This window comes from Ailuropoda melanoleuca, chromosome 17 (assembly GCF_002007445.2).
Source record: "Ailuropoda melanoleuca isolate Jingjing chromosome 17, ASM200744v2, whole genome shotgun sequence".
Taxonomy (NCBI): Eukaryota; Metazoa; Chordata; class Mammalia; order Carnivora; family Ursidae; genus Ailuropoda; species Ailuropoda melanoleuca.
The window spans coordinates 26,839,699-26,860,807 of NC_048234.1; the positions used below are offsets into that span (position 1 = coordinate 26,839,699).

The 21,109-nt window shown below is 40.8% G+C and overlaps 1 long non-coding RNA gene and 1 other non-coding gene across 2 annotated transcripts in view; both read right to left on the reverse strand.

Annotated features, from left to right (window-relative positions):
- LOC117796979 overlaps nucleotides 1-21,109 on the reverse strand; it is a 40,211-nt gene that overhangs the window by 8,435 nt on the left and 10,667 nt on the right. Inside the window, exon 2 of the long non-coding RNA XR_004621779.1 lies at nucleotides 13,225-13,391. This is a non-coding gene — a long non-coding RNA (uncharacterized LOC117796979). The remainder of the gene's footprint in view (nucleotides 1-13,224; nucleotides 13,392-21,109) is intronic.
- Nucleotides 18,066-18,167, reverse strand: LOC117797044. Its single transcript, XR_004621857.1, has one exon. It is a non-coding gene; the product is annotated as a U6 spliceosomal RNA (small nuclear RNA).

Sequence of the window (21,109 nt, forward strand, 5' to 3'; positions counted from 1 at the left end):
ATCTCAGGGTTTTAAGTTTAAGACCCCCCCCCTTGGGTGCAGAGATTACTTAAAAATAAAATCTTTTAAAAAAAAAATTCTTTTCTTTTTTTAATCCAGGCCTTTCTCAATGGACTGTCCAAAAGGGATAATGACGGGAATTACTAGTAGGAGACAGTTTGCAACACTGCTGCAATTGTGTTCAGATCACACTTGCTGTTGCAGATGCATGCAGACCATTCGTCCTGCTGGCGCTGGAGCTCAGCAGTTTCCTCTCCTGCAGCAGCACACAATCCGAGGAGGAGCGCCTCAGTGGGCTGGCCCCGAGCCACCATGCCTTCCAAAACCCTGTTGGAAGAGCAGAAAGGCCACTTCCCCACTAACAGGCAGATGGTGAAACATCCTCTTGGCTCCTGTAAATTCAGCCATATTGGTGCAGACACAGCTGAAAAAAGGCAAGCAAGGTCTGCAAGGCCAGGCAAAATTAGTCCTCTCTCAAGGGAGTGCTGTGCCGTGCCAGCTGGCATTTCCTGCCATGCCCTCAGCCCCTTCAAGGCTGAGAAACTAAGTGGATGATGTGCAAAAAAGTGAGGCCTGGGCATCTCAACTGGTGAGGAGGTGGGCTTAGAGCCCTGTGAATATGAAACTGTCCCCCACAGGGTTAATGGGGTAAAAACTGTCCCAAGCAAGACTCCCACTGATCCCCCCCATCTCCTTCCACAGGAATGCGAACCTTATCTTTTGGAGGCAAACAACAGGAAGAGCTCCAGCCAGCTTAGGCCAGTGTGAGCTTGACTCACACCTGCAGGGATGGACCATGGGGTGTCCACAGTTACCTCTCCTTCATTGTAATGCTAAAATCTCCAGGGAGGGGAGCACAAGCTTTGTTAACACAATATAGGATGCACGTGTAGCCATGTGTCCCAAGTACCCCTGCACAATCTTATTCCGGCCTTTACCTGCAATGTCAAAACTCCCCTTTCTGAACATTCATCTTAACCTTAAATAGGAGAAATCCACTCACCCTCACTCCTCCGGGAGCCTGGGCTTTGTAAGTTATTCCCTGTGATCTCCTTCTCTTCTGCAAATAAAGTTCTTTTTGTGTGACAACTCCACTTGGTGTAGCCTCTTTTCTGTCGCTTACCAAAGAGCGAACTCACGTTAGTTCAGTTACAAATACAAACACGCTGTCAGGAATCAGAAAGAATTCCATAGGACAGTGAAATGGAAGGAGTTCTGGATTGTGAATTTGGAGTCCTGGGTGCCGGTTATGTCTCCCTTTCTCTCTCTCTAAATTTTAGTTCCTTCTTTGAGAAAATAGTGGGATAGATGGGGGGTGGGTTGATAGATGAAATGAGCTATAAAGTTGCTTCCCGCTTTCAGAAACTTTATAATGATTTATAATGAAGTTATATCAAATACATTTCATTCACTACAAATTCACTCAGTGCCTATGTACTTAGCAAGCAGGAGCCAAGGTGAAAAATAAAACAACAAAAAAAACACTGCATACCCACAGGACTCACAGTCAAAAGCATTGACAAATTTCTCAGTTCCAACATGTATAATTATTCACTACACCATTTATTTAAGAGAATGTTTTTCACCAAGATTGAATTTTTTCCATTGCCGATAAAGCTTCTCAGCCCATTGTTAAGAAACAATGTGTTTACTATATAGTGGGCAACAACGTAGGTTTGGGTTAAAACTTGAGACAGAATCAGAGAGTTCTAGTTCAATCTGAACCTCCTCTTTGCTAACAGGACGACACTGGAAAAATTACTTAAATTTGGCTTCAGTTTCCTTACCTGTCAAATAATAAGAATAATAGTACCTACTTCCTAGGGTAATTATAGGAAGTAAATGAGCTGAAGCATGCCAACTAAGTTCTCAGTAAATCATTATTTGTTGTTAATATAGAAAGTGTAGAAATAGGGGCGCCTGGGTGGCACAGCAGTTAAGCGTCTGCCTTCGGCTCAGGGCGTGATCCCGGCGTTATGGGATCGAGCCCCACATCGGGCTCTTCTGCTATGAGCCTGCTTCTTCTTCTCCCACTCCCCCTGCTTGTGTGTCTCTATCTCTGTCAAATAAATAAATAAAATCTTTAAAAAAAAAAGTGTAGAAATAATTTTAATATCAGTTTAATAAAGCACAAAATCTTAGAGTTTTTTTGGGGGGGTCTTTTGCTTTTTACAAAATCTTCGAATTTGTAAAGGGACCTTAGAAAGAATCAATTTCATCTCAATCCTTTCAAGTTACATAAATCAACTGTGATTCAGAGAGGTTGAATAGGGCCCTGGGACCCTAAGAGTTATTTTATTTTCTTTGTATGTGCTAATAATTAATTAGAAAATGTACTGTGCTTTCCTGAGGGGGGAAAATTTCTGTATCATGTGGAAATTATTTCTATGATTTCTATTATTTTGAGTCTTCTATTTGCTTCTTACTGAAATTTGAGTGCCATTTCAGAAAGTCTTTTCAAAAAGAATCTGGAATTTTGGCTAACTAGCCCACTTGATCCTTGCCCCAGTGTCTTTGCAAAATCCATCGTGATTGCTCCAAGTAAACTTAGAATCTCCCTTTCTGTGTGTATGTGCCGTGCAGCCTGTTTTCTCTTGGTTTTTTAAGCCACTTTTGGCTAGGTAGAAAAAATACTTTCAACTTTAGACAAGCCAGGTTTGGTTCATTGACACCAACCAGACAAATACTTTCTCTGGAAATCAAGACTCTGCATATGCAAATGTGTGCAAGGCAATGAGACAGAAGGAAAGGGCACTAGTAGAGAACAGAGAGAAAGCAAACTAACATTTATCCCATGCTTTCCACATGCCCACGGACTCCCCTAATCTTCACAACAACCCTGTGAATTAGATTTTACTATTCTAAAGGTGAAAAATCTGGGCGCCAGAGGGCAACTTGCCTGAAGTCACACAGCCAGGAGATGATGGAGTTGAAATTTGAACCCAGGCCGTCTGCTTCCGAATTCTTTCCAGTGTATTAGCCATACTCTTGCCCACTCATGGTCTTCATGACATTCAATTGATGGAGTACCTCTTGATGTAAAATAAACAACAACAACAAACAAAACAACACCCCCCCCCAATTCCTACAAGATGGTTTGGTCACACATTTGGAGAAAAGAAATCCATTACGCAATTCACTAAAAAGTGTGTTGAATGTCTAAGAGGTGTTACCAAGGCAGTATGCTTCAATTGTTAAGACTCAGCCCATGTAAGGTAAGTGATGCTTTAGTCCTTCCTGATAAGATTTTCTTGTATCGGGGCGCCTGGGTGGTGCAGTCGTTAAGCATCTGCCTTCGGCTCAGGGCATGATCCCAGCGTTCTGGGATCGAGCCCCACATCAGGCTCCTCTGCTAGGAGCCTGCTTCTTCCTCTCCCACTCGCCCTGCTTGTGTTCCCTCTCTCGCTGGCTATCTCTCTCTCTGTCAAATAAACAAATAAAATATTAAAAAAAAAAAAAGATTTTGTTGTATCACTATGTGTTATGATTCTTGTATCACAAGACAGAGGAACTTAATGGATGAAGACAAAGAAGAGTTGTATAGATTTTATTTCCATTAAAACTGCTCTCTAAATCCAATCTCCTTGTAATTGATCAAGCCATTTTTGTGGCCTTTTTGAGGTTAAAGGTTTTGTGTTCTCCTTCACCTCCCTCCTCTGGCTTTTTTTCAAGCATTTTTCCAGTCCACTTACAGTTCAGAACAGATGTAGATGCTGGCCTGCTCCCAGAATCTTGCTGCTAAATCATGACTCCACCGTTCCCCATGGACTGAGTAGTGCCAAAGTAGAAAATGACTTCAACCCACAGCAGAATCTGTGCTGCTGCCAATCCATTTTAAGCCCAAAGGAAGCAATTCTATTTGCAGCTTTTTTTTGTTTTTTTAAATTTCCAGTTTACGCTGAGAAGGTATAGTACATCACATTTTGGTGATCTATACAGTATGTCTTATGGCCTGTCTCTCCCCTATGGCCCCAAAACGTTGCCATTTGTCAATTACCCAGACTGGGAGCCCAGGGAAAAAAAAAAAAAAAAAAAAAAAGGCAAGGTCTTCAGAATATCAGAGATAAGCACATGAACAGGAACTCAACAAGAAAATAAAATGGATCTCTATAAAAACCCCCCAAAACTGCAAATCACTTAAAATACGAATAAAGAAAGAGGATATGACCCGGAAGATGAATAAAAGACAACTTTGGGTTGCTCACATGTAATAATGTCTGCTGTCTCATTTCCCCATCACTGATGGGTATAGGAAACTGTACTATGTTGATAAAGAGCAGATGATAAAGGGAACAGCTGTCAGTAACTGAGCCCTTTGTTACGGAAAAACTACTCCAGAAAACCCCAGGCTCAAAAAACTGCAGCATGCAGTAAACAGCAGAAAGCGAAGGGACCAAAAGTACCATTACAACATTCAATTCCGGAAACATGTGGAGAATATCCATCATGGAAAGGCCTTGACTAGGTGTAGCCAATATCTTCATTAGGGATCAAGCAGAAGCACCAAGCGGTATCGTGATGACAAATTTGGGGACTTAAAGAACCTGTCTCATCAGGGTTCCCTTTTTTAGTTGCTTTAATATATTTAGGTTTTTAGAGCTCTGACATTTCCTCAAACAGGTTTATTAATCTCATTCATTTATTCCTTCACCAAGTATGTGTTGAGCTCCTAGTAGGGTCAGGCATTGTCTGAGGCACTGGAATGGAGTATTGAATAAGAAAGACCAGGTCCCTGCTACTATGAAGCACTCATTCCAGACTCACACTTCTTATGTTCCCAAAGAGCAAATTTTAAGCAGGTGACCTATTTTATCACCGTAGAAAATACTCAGTCCCCTCAAGTTGTAGCTGAGGCCCAGGAGTGCAAGAGCATCTGGACCCGGGGGCCCGAACAGATAGGGTTCAGCCACTTGCTGCTGACAAAATCCAAAGGCAGAGAGACACGTGGCGATGAAACAAGAAAGGAATTTATTTCAGTAAGGCCAATACCAGGAAGACAGTGGACTAGCATCTCAAAGACAGTCTCCAAAGTGCTGAAAATACTTCTAGGTTTATATAAGGAAAATGTGGGACAAAGGTCAGTGGGTACATGCAGGTGGGCAGTAAAGGTCAGGTGGATCATTGTCCTGGGGTCAATCATGCAGGGTCTTGCGGGCTCAAGGCAGTCCTTGCTGCTTGAGGAGGTAGTTTCAGTCCATCACCGGATGCTTTGCCCTCAAGGTCTTTTGCTTAAGTTAAGAGATAAGCTGGAAAGGACTTAATCAATTAAAAGTACAGACTGAGGTCAAAATGGAGGTAGTTAATGTGCTCTTTGAAAGTGGTATTTCAAAGTGAGTATATTTTACTGCCAATAATTTTTCTTCTTCAAGGGATCCCTTCGTTTTTAGCCACAAAACACATGGTCTTAAATGGTAGTAAAAACAAGCAAGGAGAACTTGGAACTTTTAGAAGGGTCATTTATTACTATACAGAGTGCTAAGCTTGCCCTTCACTAAAATCTCCACAGAATGAAAACCAAGAATCCAAAGAGATATACACCCACCAGCGGGGCATAATCGCCTTTTACGTAAATAACTCTCAAGAAATAACTTATTAGTTTCTATTAACATTTGATGAACTTTGACAAATTAGCACAAAGGATTAAATGAAATGACCTGGGTTAACAGGAAGCCAAAGCAAAGGGAAGAGAAAATAAGATGTAACAGAAGGGAGCAGAATATGCTACCTCAAAATAAACTTCTTTGGCGTAAAGATTACTTTAGGCTGATTAGTTTTGAGAAGCTGCAGACATAATAGAAGTAGAAATTGTCCCTCTTTTCTGAGGGACATTTACATTTATAAGGAACATCTCCATTTATAAGGGTGTCTCCCTCTCTGTATCAGGAAGAGAAGACAGTATCCGAATCTCTAGAAACTCATCAATGGAGAAGGTCTGACTTAAATCTACATAACAACTTTACCCTTTGTTTACTGTGCTTTTCCTGGTAATCTCCCATAATTAGTTTCCCTGCCCTACCCAAACATCTTTCTTTTGTCATTAGCTGATGATGGTTTTTAAGGCGGTGGCTTGAGCCCTTTCAGGGAGTTACCCAGTCTTCCTGGTCTGTGCACTATAGAAGAGGTATATATGTTATTATACTTCCCTTTGGGTTTTTTTTGTTTTTTTGTTTTTTTTTTTTGTTTTTTTTTTTTGTTAATCTCTCTTATATTACAAGGAGGTACTGGGGAGGAAAAGTAATTTTCCCTCTACCCTTCTAAGTTCTTGGCTGAGACCACACACCCCCGACCTTGAATACCATCTTCAGCTGAAGACAAAAGAAATATGTAGGAGGTAGGAAGCCAGTTATGGGAGGTTACCAGGAAAAGCATGGTAAACAGGGGTAGGGTTGTTATGCAGATTTAAGTGATGTCTTCTCCATTAATGAAAGTTTCCAGAATTTAATCATCCTCTCTCTGGTACAGAGGGAGACACCCTCACAAATGGTGATGTCCCTTATAAATGTAAATGTCCCTTACAAAAGGGCAACTTGTACTTGTTTTCAGAGTTTATCTTGCATCTGCTGTTTCTTAAGCATACCCAGATGAAGAAAACACTTATGCCAAAGAGGCATATTTTAGGGTGGCATATTTACTCCTCTTCAAGAGTCTCAGCCAAGAACCTAGAAGAGTAATGAAAAAATTATTTTTCCTCCCATACCAAAATCTCTTACAAAGGATACTGAACTAAAGTCTGTCTTTTTTTTATAAATGAGAAAACTAAGCCTTCTAGGAGGTAAAGTAACTGGTTCCAAAACACAGAATAAGGGAAGGGGGTGTGCCTGGGTAAGGTTCAGTTGGTTAAGCATCTGCCCTGGGCTCAGGTCATGATCTCAGGGTGCTGGGAATCAGCCCTACATCAGGCTCCCTGCTTAGTGTGGAGTCTGCTCCCCCTATCCCTCTGTCCCTTCCACCTCCACTCATGCTCTCTCTCTTTCTCAAATAAATAAATAAACAAACAAAAACTTAGGGAAAAAATGGAGTAAAAAGGAGTTCTCTGGGGTTGGAGGAAGTCTATAAGACAATGATGACCACTGGATTTCAACTTCTCATTAGTAATGTCTCACTTCCTCCACATGTGGAAAAAATTAAAAAAAAAAAATTGGGGAGAGTAGCCAGGAACCAAGCTTCAGCTGGGAACAACAGGAAGCCACAGCAAATTCAGTGTCATTGTGGCCACTGCAAATGGCAAAAGGTAAGGAACAACCATAGCCTGGCAAATACAAATTTACCTAGGAGTACAAGAGGACAGAAATTGGGATTTTAGGCGCCAGGGTGCAATAATGAGGAAGACTTGGGGGATTCTGTTCTTCAAGATCTTCTGAGTTTAGTATAAGAAACAGACTAATTGTACTATGTGAGAAAAAGGAAGAGGAGTCAAAATGAGAAACACTTTTAGCCCAAGGGAGTCAAGTGATTAATTCTGTCAAAAAACATAGGCATCATACAGGAGGGATTATATGCTGGGTATTGAAATATAAATAGGAGTTTTCCAGGTAGACAAGTGGTAAAGATCACAGCATTCCAAATTAGTGAACACCCAAGTGCAAAAGTAAAGAACTACAATCATGTATTATGGCTGAAGCTTAAACATCAAGGAGGAAAAATAGTAGATAAGTCTGAAGAAGTAGGTAAGCCAGTGAAGTGTTTGTTTTGAAAATCATTTCAAATTTACAAAAAGTTCCAACAATAAAAAAAAGAGTACATAAAAAACTGGCATGCCATTTATCCATGTTCATCTATTGCTTTTTTTTTTAAAGATTTTTTACTTATTTATTTGTGTGAGAGAGAGAGGGAGAGCGCACGCACATGCACGAGCTTCGGGAGGGGCAGAGGGACAAGCAGACTCCTGCTGAGGGCAGAGCCTGCCCTTAGGGCTCTATCCCAGGACCCTGAGATCAGTGACCTGAGCTGAAGTTAGACATATGCTTAACCAACTGAGACACTGAGGCACCCCCAGATTCATCTATTGTTAATATTTTGTCCCATTTGTTCTCTCATTCTCTCTTGACACACACATATAACACTTTTTAGCACCCTTTGAGAGTAAATCGCATACAGCCATTGATGTGATTTTGTTTGTGGGAGAACATGATCAGATTTGTTTTTTGCTTTTTGTTTTTTAAAGATTTTATTTATTTGACAGAGACAGGAAACACAAGCAGGGAGAGGGTGAGAGGGAGAAGCAGGCTTCCCGCTGAGCAGGGAGCCTGACATGGGGCTCGATCCCAGAACCCAAGCACTGAGTCACTCAGGTGCCCCACATAATAGCTCAGGGAGGGAGGGAGAATTTCAGGAAGACATTGTGGGGGTCTGGAAGTAAAATAATGAGTGATTAAATGAAGGATGCATCTATGGAGATGAGGAGGAGGGAGTAGATTCAAGAGAGGAATAAGTATTAGCAGTTGGATGCAGTATCTGAGAAACAGGGAAGATGATGGTGGAACCTGGGACTTAGGACTGGGTAACTGAGTAGTAAAAGTCCTGCCAAGACAAGAGAATGATGATGGTAACACAGCGACATGAACCATTGAGATATATTAGATGCTGATTATATACTAAGGATTTTTCTAAAAGCTTTAGATTATAGGGGCCAAGGGGAGACCACCCCAAGATGGGCCACTTTGGCAGGAATATTATCTTGAGTTAAAAGCAATCAAAACCCGGCAGATTCAGGAAAAGCTCTTTACTTCCCCCTCAACTGCTCACTTACACCAGGAAGATAGCTATTAATAGAGATTCCTCTTTACCTAAGACACTTATCTACATAACAGGGCAACCTTTGTTTTCCAAACATCTCTCACCTTCCTCCTAATGGAATCCTCAGATCCTATCCCTTCCTTAGCTTAGTGTCAACCTTAGCTAAGTTTCAACCTCCCCCAGAAATGTAGTCTTAACTATAGCCAATGAGTCAGCGTCAATGAATGCCACAAGGGCCCTCTCTATCTCAAGAATAATCTGCATAAGACCCTTTGCTTTTTCCCTAAGGAAAAGCCAACTTACCCCCAACAGTCTTTTTCTTTTGCTAATAACTTTCTTGCCCCACCCTCCTTCTATGAAAATACTACTTGCTAGATAGGATACTGCCTGATTCCTGTATCATTTAATGAAGCCAATTAGACTTTTCAAACTTATTCTGTTGAATTTTTGTTATTTAACAATACATATTACATAGTTTTAGCTCACGCAGGAGAAAATTAAACTCCGAATACCAAAGAGTAAAAGATACTTTCAACCACAAATTTTTTGTATGAGGCAAAATTAGATATGGAAATGACAAATCAATTTTATTTCTATTTTAATATTCAAAATGGTTTTAAAACAACTGAGATGGCAATCGGTATCTCCCAGGCGCCCCCTTGTGGCTTGATTTACTGATTCCCAAATTTATCTGATGGGCAGAATCTACCTGGAGAACTTCATGAAAATAGTTTCCAAGGGTGCATTTGCAAGCGATCAGAACAGGGTAGAAGGAGACCTATCTATCTATCTATCTATCTATCTATCTACCTATCTATCTATCTATTTTTAAAGCTCTCCAAAGGGATTTTGATGACCAGTCACTGTAGAAACTGGCAGCTTAAAAATTTCCCCCTTTTCAAGTTCACTTGAAACAAATTTTAGAAACAAAGTTTTCACAGCCAGAAAGAGACAAAGAGAGCATTTTGTCCCATTGTTTCATTTTACATGTGAAAAAACTGAAACTGAAAACGAGAAAGGCCTTGCCCAAAGTCACAGAGGATGTAAATGGCAAAAGCAAGAGCAGAGTCTGACATCTTCAGCTGGCTCTCAATTCAGCAAGGTTAATCGGAACAATTCTGTCTGGTCCCATCCATCTCCACATGTTTATCCCTCAACTCACTGAGAGCTCAAAGTCCCTACACCCCGTATCACTTCAGACTGAGGACAGTACAGGCAAAAAGGCCAACAGATATCCTTTGGAGAGAAATACTTCCCTTTTTAACATTTGGCATGTCTTAAAGATTGATTTTAAGGAGGCACAGGGAATGAAGCAGGATAAAATGTTCCCTATAGGAAAAGCCACGTGAATGGGCAGAGTCTCTCCTCTTTTCCAGGATTTGTCTACATTGGATATTTAATTTTTTAAAAAGATTTTTATTTATTTATTTGACAGAGCAAGAGAGCATAAGCAGGGCGAGCAGCAGAGGGAGAAGGAGAAGCAGGCTCCCCGCTTAGCAGGGAACCCAAATTGGGGTTCAATCCCAGGTCCCTGGGATCATGACCTGAGCCAAAGGCAGATGCTTAACCAACTGAGCCATCCAGGCGCCCCATACATATTTAACATGTTTTGCCTGTTGTTCCACATTTAAAACTTTATTCTTTTGGGTCTTGAAACTTGAAAGTGCAGTTGCAAACGCAGTGTTCTGGGCAGAGTATGCAGGAGGGTAACAGGAAAAACCGCTTTCTAGTCTGACCCTAGACAAGGATTAATTACTTAATCCACAGAAAGGGACTACAGCATAGGGAAGGTGCTGAATGCAGAAAGTTATCTGAAAAGTGGAAACAGGCCTGGGAAAATTTGTCTGCCCTGCCATTTTGCAAGGTGTAACGCCGTTTATCCCCAACATAATTACATTTCTGGGATTCCTTTGGGTCCTTTCCCTTTGATCTTTCTTGGTGTCCGCAACTACTCAGAGAAGTTCTGGGCTCATCTCAAACCTTGCTTTACCAAAAGTCAGACTAGCAGCTTGGGCATACCCTGAGAGCCAGTTAAAAATGTAAAATCTTGAGCCCCACCCCAAAGCTACTGAAGCAGAATTGGCATTTTAACGAGATCCCCATGTGATTCATATGCACATTAAGGATTGAGAAATAGTGCTCTAAAAAAAAAATGCAAGAATCCCATGGCTGAGAGAGAAGCAAAAGGTTACCTAGGCCAGTTCAGAGTTTTCTCCACTGTATTGAAATCAAGGGATTCATGGAATGTTTCCATGATTCCAAGAAGCATAATTATCTTTTGCTGAAATTATTGTATGTATAAATATTTTAAGCTTGAGGACTATATCACGACCCAGTTTCTTTCTCTCGTCATTTATTTTTTAAAGTATCTCTCTCTCTCTTTTTTAAAAATAATCTCTAGACCCAACGTAGGGCATAAACTCATGACCCTGAGATCAAGAATTGCACAGTCTCCTGACTGAGCCAGGCAGGTGCCTCTCTCTCTTCCTTTAAATTACATACACTTAACTCCACCTGTGGTTGGGCATTTGTTTCTAAATGGAATCAAAGGGAATTAGTTCAAGCGTTGTCATTTGAAGTAAAAGCTCCCAGCATGTAAATGAGTTGTGTGGACTTCAGCAAATTGGCTTTCTTGAGCATGAGTCACCACAGCCATAAGATACAGTCTACCCTGTGCATCTCCCAAGAATAGCAAAGGATCAAAAGAATTCCTCATCTCTGGATTCCCTTCATTCCCTCATACTCTGCTGATTACTTCGTGGCTCAAATCAGAAGCGTAGGAACCAGTCTTCACTTCCCACATCAGCTCCATCATCAATGACTAGCAAGCTTATCACTTCTCACTCAACACCTTCCATTTCTTTTTTTTTTTTTTTAAAGATTTTATTTATTTAATTGACAGAGATAGAGACAGCCAGCGAGAGAGGGAACACAAGCAGGGGGGAGTAGAGAGGAAGAAGCAGGCTCATAGTGGAAGAGCCTGATGTGGGGCTCGATCCCATAACGCCGGGATCACGCCCTGAGCCGAAGGCAGACGCTTAACCGCTGTGCCACCCAGGTGCCCCAACACCTTCCATTTCTTTTATCCTCACTGCCACTCATCTGGACTCAAGCCACTATCATATTTCACCTCAATGAGGGCCTCCTCTGGGCAACCCTTACCTCTAATGCCCTTCAAATCATCATATACCCTGAACTAAGAGACTTTTTTTTTTTTTAAAGCACAATTTTGATCACAAAATTCCCCTACGTAGAACTCTTCAATGGCTTTCAAGGGCTTGAGTCCCAAATCCCCATGTGACTCATTCATCTGGCCACCTTCTCTACAATCTCTTTTTTTTTTTTTTTTTAAAGATTTTATTTATTTATTTGACAGAGATAGAGACAGCCAGTGAGAGAGGGAACACAAGCAGGGAGAGTGGGAGAGGAAGAAGCAGGCTCATAGCAGAGGAGCCTGATGTGGGGCTTGATCCCATAACGCTGGGATCATGCCCTGAGCTGAAGGCAGACGCTTAACCGCTGTGCCACCCAGGCGCCCCTACAATCTCTTCTTTTGACACTCTCTAATTGCATTGATTTTGAAAATCAGAACTAGTAGAACTTTATCAGAAAACAACTTAGTATCTGTCTCCCACTGTTCCTTTCACTTTTCCTGTCTCTTATTTCACGCTTGGATGAAACTGCCAGCAGTTGCAACGACTTTTTGGTTTCCTACTGGGTAACACAAAATATTATGGTCACCTCCAGTGTCACACATTCTCAGTTCAATATTTCAAAATGTCTAGTCCCATGTAACACGGAAAATACCAAATTCAATTTAAGATGAAATTGTGCTCATCCCTAGGCTGGAACCCCATGTGGGCTGGCTGCTTGTGGAAGAAGGGGTTAAGTCATGGTGCTTTCTCTCCCACACAGTACTCCCTCCTCCTCCACCCCCTGCATTGTGCTCTATCTCTAACTCCAAAAGAGGGTTGAAGCAAGGACAGAGAGGTGAGGTGAGGATTCAAGTTTTTTTTTTCCCTGGCTAGTGTTATGGAAAGATGCCACAGCAAATGTAGAAATCAAGCTATTCCCACTTCTGGCCTCTCTCCTAGTGTGTAACTGTGGACAACTACAGTCATTTCACCTGTGCACTTTTTAAAGCATGACTTGATATCATCTACCATGTTCTCTGAACACCATGTCCCTCAGGATGTATCAAATTCTCCTCCTGGTCTAACTGAAGTCCTTCTCTCCAATCTTGAGGTGAAAGGGTAGCACCCACCCTCCCCCTTGGAGGAGTTGAAGGAAACAGTTCTCCCACCAAAAAAACATCTCCACAGAGCATTCCTCCACAAATCATTCCTGCATTTCCACTCTCTCAACTGTTTTATATCCTTATGTGGCTAAGGGATTCCAGAGTGATATAACCAGAGTCTGGATATTGACACGGAAATTACTACAGGGTGGTCTGTCTTGAAATGTGCTTCAGTTTCAAAACTCTCTCACCTTTAGTCAAAGCTTGCCTTTCATCATTGTGTTGTGTGGGCTTCAGTTGGTTTCTGGAACACACCACATTCTCACTGACTTCTGGGTTTTCAAACATGGTGTCTCCTCTTCTTGGGACACACATTAGGCCCCATCCCTCCTCATTTGCTTCACCACTTCTCATGTATCTGCAATTTCTCATCCACATCGTGGATATAGGAGGGTTGAGAGAGTAAAGATAAAGAGAGGATTTGTGAGCCAAGGATATATTTCACAGATGAGGAAATCAGAAAAGCCAATAAAACTATGAAAAGATATTCAACCAAATCAATTATGGAGAAACTACAAATTGAACCTATAGGCTACTGTTTTCCACCCATCAAACTAGCTAATGTAATGAAAAAGTGTGACAATACCAAATGTTGGGACATACAAATGCTGAATTATTGCTTGTAGCAGTGTAAAGAGGCCCAAACTCTTCAGAAAACAATTTGACATTGTCTTATGAAGGTGAACATGTGCATACCCTAAAACTCAGCAATTTACTTCTAAGTAGTATGTACCTAGAGAAACATAGATGCGATCAAGAGACATGCATAAGAATGTTCATGGTAGCACTGTGATGATCAAAAACTGGAAACAATCCACACGTCCACTGACAGAATGGGCAGTAGATTGACTTAAAGAAGGGCTAAAGAAACAGAATGCATATTTTTAATTGATTCTGTCTTTCTTTGAGTCGAGTTCCAAGTATGTTCATATGATGGGACACAATACAGCAGAGAAAATGAATGAATTATAGCTCTATGTGACAACATATATAAATCCAGGGGCATCATGTTAAATAAAAAAGCATATTGCAGAAGAATACTTTCAGCATAATACTTTACATATAATGTTTAAAAACAAAGTTAATAATGTATTTTGTATATACATATACAAAGACATGTAATAAAACCATAAAGAAAGGCAAGGAAAAGCTAAACAAAAAATTCAGGACAGTGGTTATTTGTGGGTCAAAGATACAGTGATGAAATGAGACAGAACTGGGTTATAGACACATGAGTGTTTATTTATTATAGTCTTTATGACATCTCTATTTTATACACATTAAAGATATATGAATGACATATCCATAGGTGATTTTATATGTCTAAAATATTTGATAGAACAAATCAACAAAAAGTATGAGTTTAGGGACGCCTAGGTGGCTTGACCAGTCAGTTAAGCATCCGACTCTTGGTTTTGGCTCAGGTCATGATCTGAGGGTCATGAGATTGAGCCCTGTGGAGGGATCTGTGCTGGGTATGGAGTCTGCTTAAGATTCTCTCTCCAAAAAAAAAAAAAAATCTCTCCCTCTCCTTTTGCCCTCTCCCCATTGCCCCCCATCACATGCTTGCTCTCTCCAAAGAAGAAAAAAAGTATGAGTTTACTTATTTCTCCCTTTATTTGTCAAAATCAGTTGTCTTTGTTATTTCAAGGCAGGGTCTGTGATTCTTGAACACCAACTTGTTTCAAGGCCCTACTCTGAGCCCCAGTTCTGAGGAGGCATTTTGTCCATGTACTTAATCCAGTTTCAGTCAACAAGGAAAGTGGGAGATTAAGAACTGTGTCCCACTCCCGGCCCTGCCATGTATCAGCCCTGCGTTTCAGGAATCTCAGCCTCAGCTTGCTTGCCTACAAAATGGTACTAACAACTCCAGCCTCACAGGGCTGCTGGGAGGATTACGTGAGACAAATATGCACAAAGCACTCGGGACATAGTGCTCAGATCATGTTTGCTTCCTTCCCCATCATGACAGAAATAGGTAAGAGTGTGTGTGTACGATGGTGTGCAACCGTCACCGTTCTTTTTTTAAGATTTATTTGTCTAGGGGCACCTGGGTGGCTCAGTCGTTAAGCGTCTGCCTTCAGCTCAGGGCGTGATCCCAGTGTTCTGGGATTGAGCCCCACATCAGGCTCCTCTGCTGGGAGCCTGATTCTTCCTCTCCCACTCCCCCTGCTTGTGTTTCCTCTCTAGCTGGCTGTCTCTCTGTCAAATAAATAAATAAAACCTTAAAAAAAAAAAAAAGCACATGTTCCTTCAGTTTTTCTGCTCTTTAAAAAAAAAAAGATTTGTCTATTATTTTACAGAAAGAGAGAGAGAGGGAGAGTGAGCAGCGGGGGAGGGACAGAAGGAAAGGGAGAGCGAGAATCTGAAGTAGGCTCCATGCTCAGCACAGAGCCCGAGTGGGGTTCGGTCTCGTTACTCTGAGATCACAACCTGAGCTGAAATCAAGAGTCAGATGCTCAACCGACTGAGTCACCCAGGAGCCCCATCACCGTTCTTTACAAACCAGGTTTAAGCTTGTGCACTCCTTCAATCAACTTTCATTCATTGATAATGGTTGGGTAGCTTCGATTGCACAAGTGAAAAACGGCATCTTTCTAACCTCAGGCCTAATGAAGAGATTTCTGACCCACATTGTGCACTACATAAGAATAGAGTTATGGCGAGGCACCTGGGTGGCGCAGTCGTTAAGTGTCTGCCTTCGGCTCAGGGCGTGATCCCGGCGTTCTGGGATCAAGTCCCACTTCGGGCTCCTCCGCTGGGAGCCTGCTTCTTCCTCTCCCACTCCCCCAGCTTGTGTTCCCTCTCTCGCTGGCTGTCTCTCTGTCACATAAATAAATAAAATCTTTAAAAAAAAAAAAAATCTGCCTTTAAAAAAAAAAAAAAAAGAATAGAGTTATGGGGACTTAGGGGATGGGCCAGAAAAATGTTTAATAAATAATGAAAATATGACCCTTGGCGCCAGTATGGTCCTTAAAGCCATTCATACTCCCTTGCCGTCCGCTGAGTCATTGCTAAGCTGGGGAAACATGAGCTCCTGAAGCTACCTGGAAGGCTGGTTATGTCATCTCTGGTTGAAATGGATCCCAAAATGTATGTCATCTCCTGGGGGAGGGGTTTAACTCTTAGGAAGTGAGATATTACTTTGTTGCAGTTTGCAAAACAGATCTATTAGACTCCATTTCCAGAAACTGTCTTCTGAATGACTTAAAGCAGGGCTAAAGAAACACAATGCATATTTTTAATTGATTCTTTCTTTGAGCTGAGTTCTAAGTTGCCTAATACATTTTTAAATTCCCGAAGAGCTAGTTGCATTCAGAGTGACTGAAAAAACTTGTTCTAATTTGGGATGTCATAGGCATCATTGCCATACATCCCCACAACAACAATGGCAACTCTGGCTAATTGGGGGATATATGAAAGGCTGTTCTCTTCATCTTCCTAATCTGCCTTCTCCTTCACTTTATTGGGTAGCAGTTCTTAAAATTAGGGGTATGAATATGATCTATCCCCTTGTTAATTCAGAAGTTGGGTCATAGGAGGACCCTAGGATTTCAGAGCTAGCAGCTGGAGCTGAGTTCTTGCACACATTTCCCAAGGTCACATCTTAGTGCAGTGGTTCTCAAACTGCAGCGTGCAACAGAATCACTGAGAGGGCATGTTAAAACACAGATTGCTGGGTTCCATTCCCAGAGTTTCTGATTCAGTCTTTGATGTATAGGGTGGGGCCCAATAATTCACATTTTTTGTCAAGTTTGGCATTTTTGATGCTTCTGGTCCAGGGACCACAGTGTAAGAACCACTGTCTCAGCTAATTGAGGGACCAGGTATAGAGGCCAATGCTTAAGCAGCCCAGCACTTTCTCCAAGCAGGCTCTTCTACTGGGTATAGATTTCATGCTAACAGTATGGAAACCAGAGGTTCCTCTCCTCTGGGACTTCTGAAAGGGGAAAACTGCATTGGAGGTAGAACTAAAAGCAGGACCTTTAGAATCAGAAAGACCTGGGTGAGGGATCTGCCAGTCCATGGTTTAGCTTTCTGACTTTGGACAAGTTGTTTAAGGTTATTTGAATCCCAGTTTCTTCATCTGTAAATCAGAAATGATTAGTTCTTCTAACAATTTGAGACTTCTGAAGAATAGTCCAAGAACTATTTGACATAGAGTTATAGGAGTATAAGCCATTAATGGAGCATCTAATTTAATTCTTCACTTTTCAGATGTAGAAACAAAGACCCAGGGAAAGTGTCTTAGCTATGATCTCATAGCATATAGCAGAATGAGGACCAGAATCCAGGTCTTTTAATGAGCTTTGTTTTGTTTTAATCATTCATATTGGATGAGTATTTCTAAACCAAACCCTTCAAAACTAAACACTTTAGTAGTAGAAATCCATTCATATGGCAAGATGTAGACTTATGATAAATATTTTAGAGAGTCACATTAGCCAAGTTCTATGATTTAATCTATTTTTTTTTTCTTTAGTGAGAGAGAGCATAAGCGGAGGGGGGGGCGGGGGTGTTGGGAGGGGCAGAGTTAGACTGGAAGAGAGAATTTTAAGCAGGTTCCACGCTCAGCGTGGAATGACCCTGAGATCAATCATGACATGACCCAGAATCAGGAGTCACTTAACCAACTGAGCCATCTAGGTACCCCTAATCTATTTTTCAAAATACCAATTCTTTTTTTTTTTTTTTTTGTAAGATTTTATTTATTTGTCCAAGAGAGTGAGTGAGTGAGCACACAAGCAGGGTGAGTGGCAGGCAGAGGGAGAAGCAGGCTCCTCACTGAGCAGGGAGCCCAATGTGGGACTCGATCCCAGGACCCTGGGATCATGACCTGAGCTGAAGGTACACACCCAACCGACTGAGCCACCCAGGCATCTCTCAAAATCCCACTTCTCCCACAATGTTACACATTATACTTTTTTGTTTCTTTAGTGAAAAGAATGATCTTTAATGTTTTGGCAAAGTCTTTTTCAGCCTAGAATAAATATGAAATAAGAAGGCTGGAGTGAAACATTTCACAGTGCACAAAAATATGGAACTCTTCACAAATTTGTCATTCTTGTGCAGGGGCCATCCTAATCTCTGTATCATTCCAATTTCAGCATATAGGAGGCCAAAGTGAGCACCACATTACTTTTATACAATGGGACATATTATGGGAAGATAATTAGAATTTGTTCTGCTCACTCTTAACTATTAAAAGAAAACTTACAGCAACTCTCCAAAATTGATTTTATTTTTCTTTAAGTGGATTTTCAAAAAGTCTTCCTTGTGGCATAATAATGTTTTGGAAAAGGGTGTGGCTATTTACAGAATTCTTGTCTTTGCTACTAGAAATAAATACTCTTGAAAAAGGAGAGTTTAGTAGATGGGAAATCAATTTCCACATGAAGGAGGAAAAAGTTTTAAATGTATTAGGAAAATTATAGGAAATGTTTAAAAGAAAAAAATGGAACTCAAAGGACATTATTCACTGAAACTGTACTTGTTTGGGGTGTATACAAATTAGAATATTTTAGCTAGCTAAAAGTACTCATCTAGTAGACATGGACCTTGTGGTGCAAGAGAGTTGAGAGAAAATATTAATATTTTTCAAAATATTAATATTTAGTGAAGCCAAGAAATAAAGGTAATTAAGAAACCTGAGTATGCATGCAAAAGAATGAAACTGGATCACTTTCTTACATGATACACAAAAATAAACTCAAAATGGATTAAAGACCTAAATGTGATCCCTGAAACCATAGAACTCTTAGAAGAGAGCACAGGCAGTAACTTCTCTGACATTGGCCATAGTACTATTTTTCTAGATAGGTCTCCCAAAACAAGGGAAACAAAAGTAAGAATAAACTACTGGGACTATATCAAAATAAAAAGCTTCCCATTTGGAACACCATGGATGCAGCTAGAAAGTATAATGTTAAGTGAAATGAGTCAGTCAGAGAAAGGCAAATACCATATGATTTCACTCATATGTGGAATTTAAGAAACAAAACAAACAAGCATAGGAAAACAAAACAAAGAGAGAGACAAGCCAAGAAACACGCTTAACTATTGGGAACAGGGGCGCCTGGGTGGCACGGCGGTTAAGCGTCTGCCTTCAGCTCAGGGCGTGATCCCGGCGTTATGGGATCAAGCCCCACATCAGGCTCTTCTGCTATGAGCCTGCTTCTTCCTCTCCCACTCCCCCTGCTTGTGTTCCCTCTCTCGCTGGCTGTCTCTATCTCTGTCGCATAAATAAAAAAAAAATAAAATCTTTAAAAAAAAAAAAAAACTATTGGGAACAAACCAATGGTTACCAGAGAGGAAGTGGGTGGGGGACGAGTGAAATAGGTGATGGGGATTAAGGAGTGCACTTGTGAGGGGCACCGGGTGTTGCATAGAACTGTTGAATCACCATATTGTACACCTGAACTAATATAACAGTATATTAACTATACTGGAATTAAAATAAAAATTTTTAAGAAGCAGTATAAAAAAATAAAAATAAGAAGCTATTGCACAGGGGTACCTGGCTGGCTCAGTTGGTGGAGAATGCGACTCTTTTTTTTTTTTTTAAAGATTTTATTTATTTACTCGACAGAGATAGAGACAGCCAGTGAGAGAGGGAACACAAGCAGGGAGAGTGGGAGAGAAAGAAGCAGGCTCACAGCACAGGAGCCTGATGTGGGGCTCGATCCCACAACGCCGGGATCACGCCCTGAGCCGAAGGCAGACGCTTAACCGCGGTGCCACCCAGGCGCTCCGGAGCATGCGACTCTTAATCTCAGGGTCATGAGTTCAATCCCCTGTGTTGAGTGTGGAGATTACTTAACAGAGAAAAAAAGCTTCTGCACAGCAAAGGAAACAATCAACAAAACAAAAAGAAAACCTACTGAATGGAGAAGATATTTGCAAATGATATATCTGATAGGAGGTTAATATCCAAAATATATAAAGAACTTATACAACTCGATACACACATACACACACACACACACACACACACAACAATGTGATGAAAAAGTTGGCAGACAACTTGGATGGATGTTTTGCCAAAGACATGCAGATGGCCAACAGACAAAGATGCTGGACATCACTCATCATCAGGGAAATACAAATCAAAACTACAATGAGATATCACCTCACATCTGTCAGAATGGCTAAAATAAAAACACAAGAAACAACAAGTGACAAGGATGTGGAGAAAAAGGAACCCTCGGGCACTGCTGGTGAGAATGCAAACTGGTGCAGCCACTGTGGAAAACAGTATGAAGTTTCCTCAAAAAAATAAAAAATACAACTACCCTATGATCCAGTAATTAATTCCACTGCTGGGTATTTATCCAAGGAATATGCAACCACTGATTCAAAAAGACATATGCACCCCATGTTTATTGCAGCATTATTTACAATAGCCAAATTACGGAAGCAGTTCAAGTGTCCATTGATTGATGAATGGATAAAGAAGATGTGGTATGTGTGTGTATATATACTGATGTAGTACACACACACACACACACACACGTGTGCACACACACAATGGAATAGTACTCAGCCATAAAAAAGAAAGAAATCTTGCCATTTGCAACAACATGGATGGATCTAGAGGGTATAATGGTATGTGAAATAAGTCAGAGAAAAACACCATATGATTTCACTCCTATGTGGAATTTAAGAAACAAAACAAAGATAAAAAAAGACAAAAAACTAGACTCTTAAATATAGAGAACAAGCTAGTGGTCACCAGAGGGGAGACGGGAGAGATGGGTGAGATAGGTAAAGGGAATTAAGAATATACTTATTGTGATAAACACTGAGTAATGTACAGAATTGCTGGATCACTATATTATACTTCTGAAACCAACATAACAGTGTAATTATACTGCAATTAAAAAAAAAGGAAGAAATTAGGATATGCTTTGGTGCTCTTGTTATTTGTCTTGATGTGGGCCAAATGTTTACACCTAAATCACCACTTGGTTTATAGTAAGACTAGGACCAATACTTATTTTTTAAAGTTTATTTGATCCAAGGAAATTAAAGCTTTTATTCTGAGTGGATATGTATCCACTAAGTGGCCACTAGCTG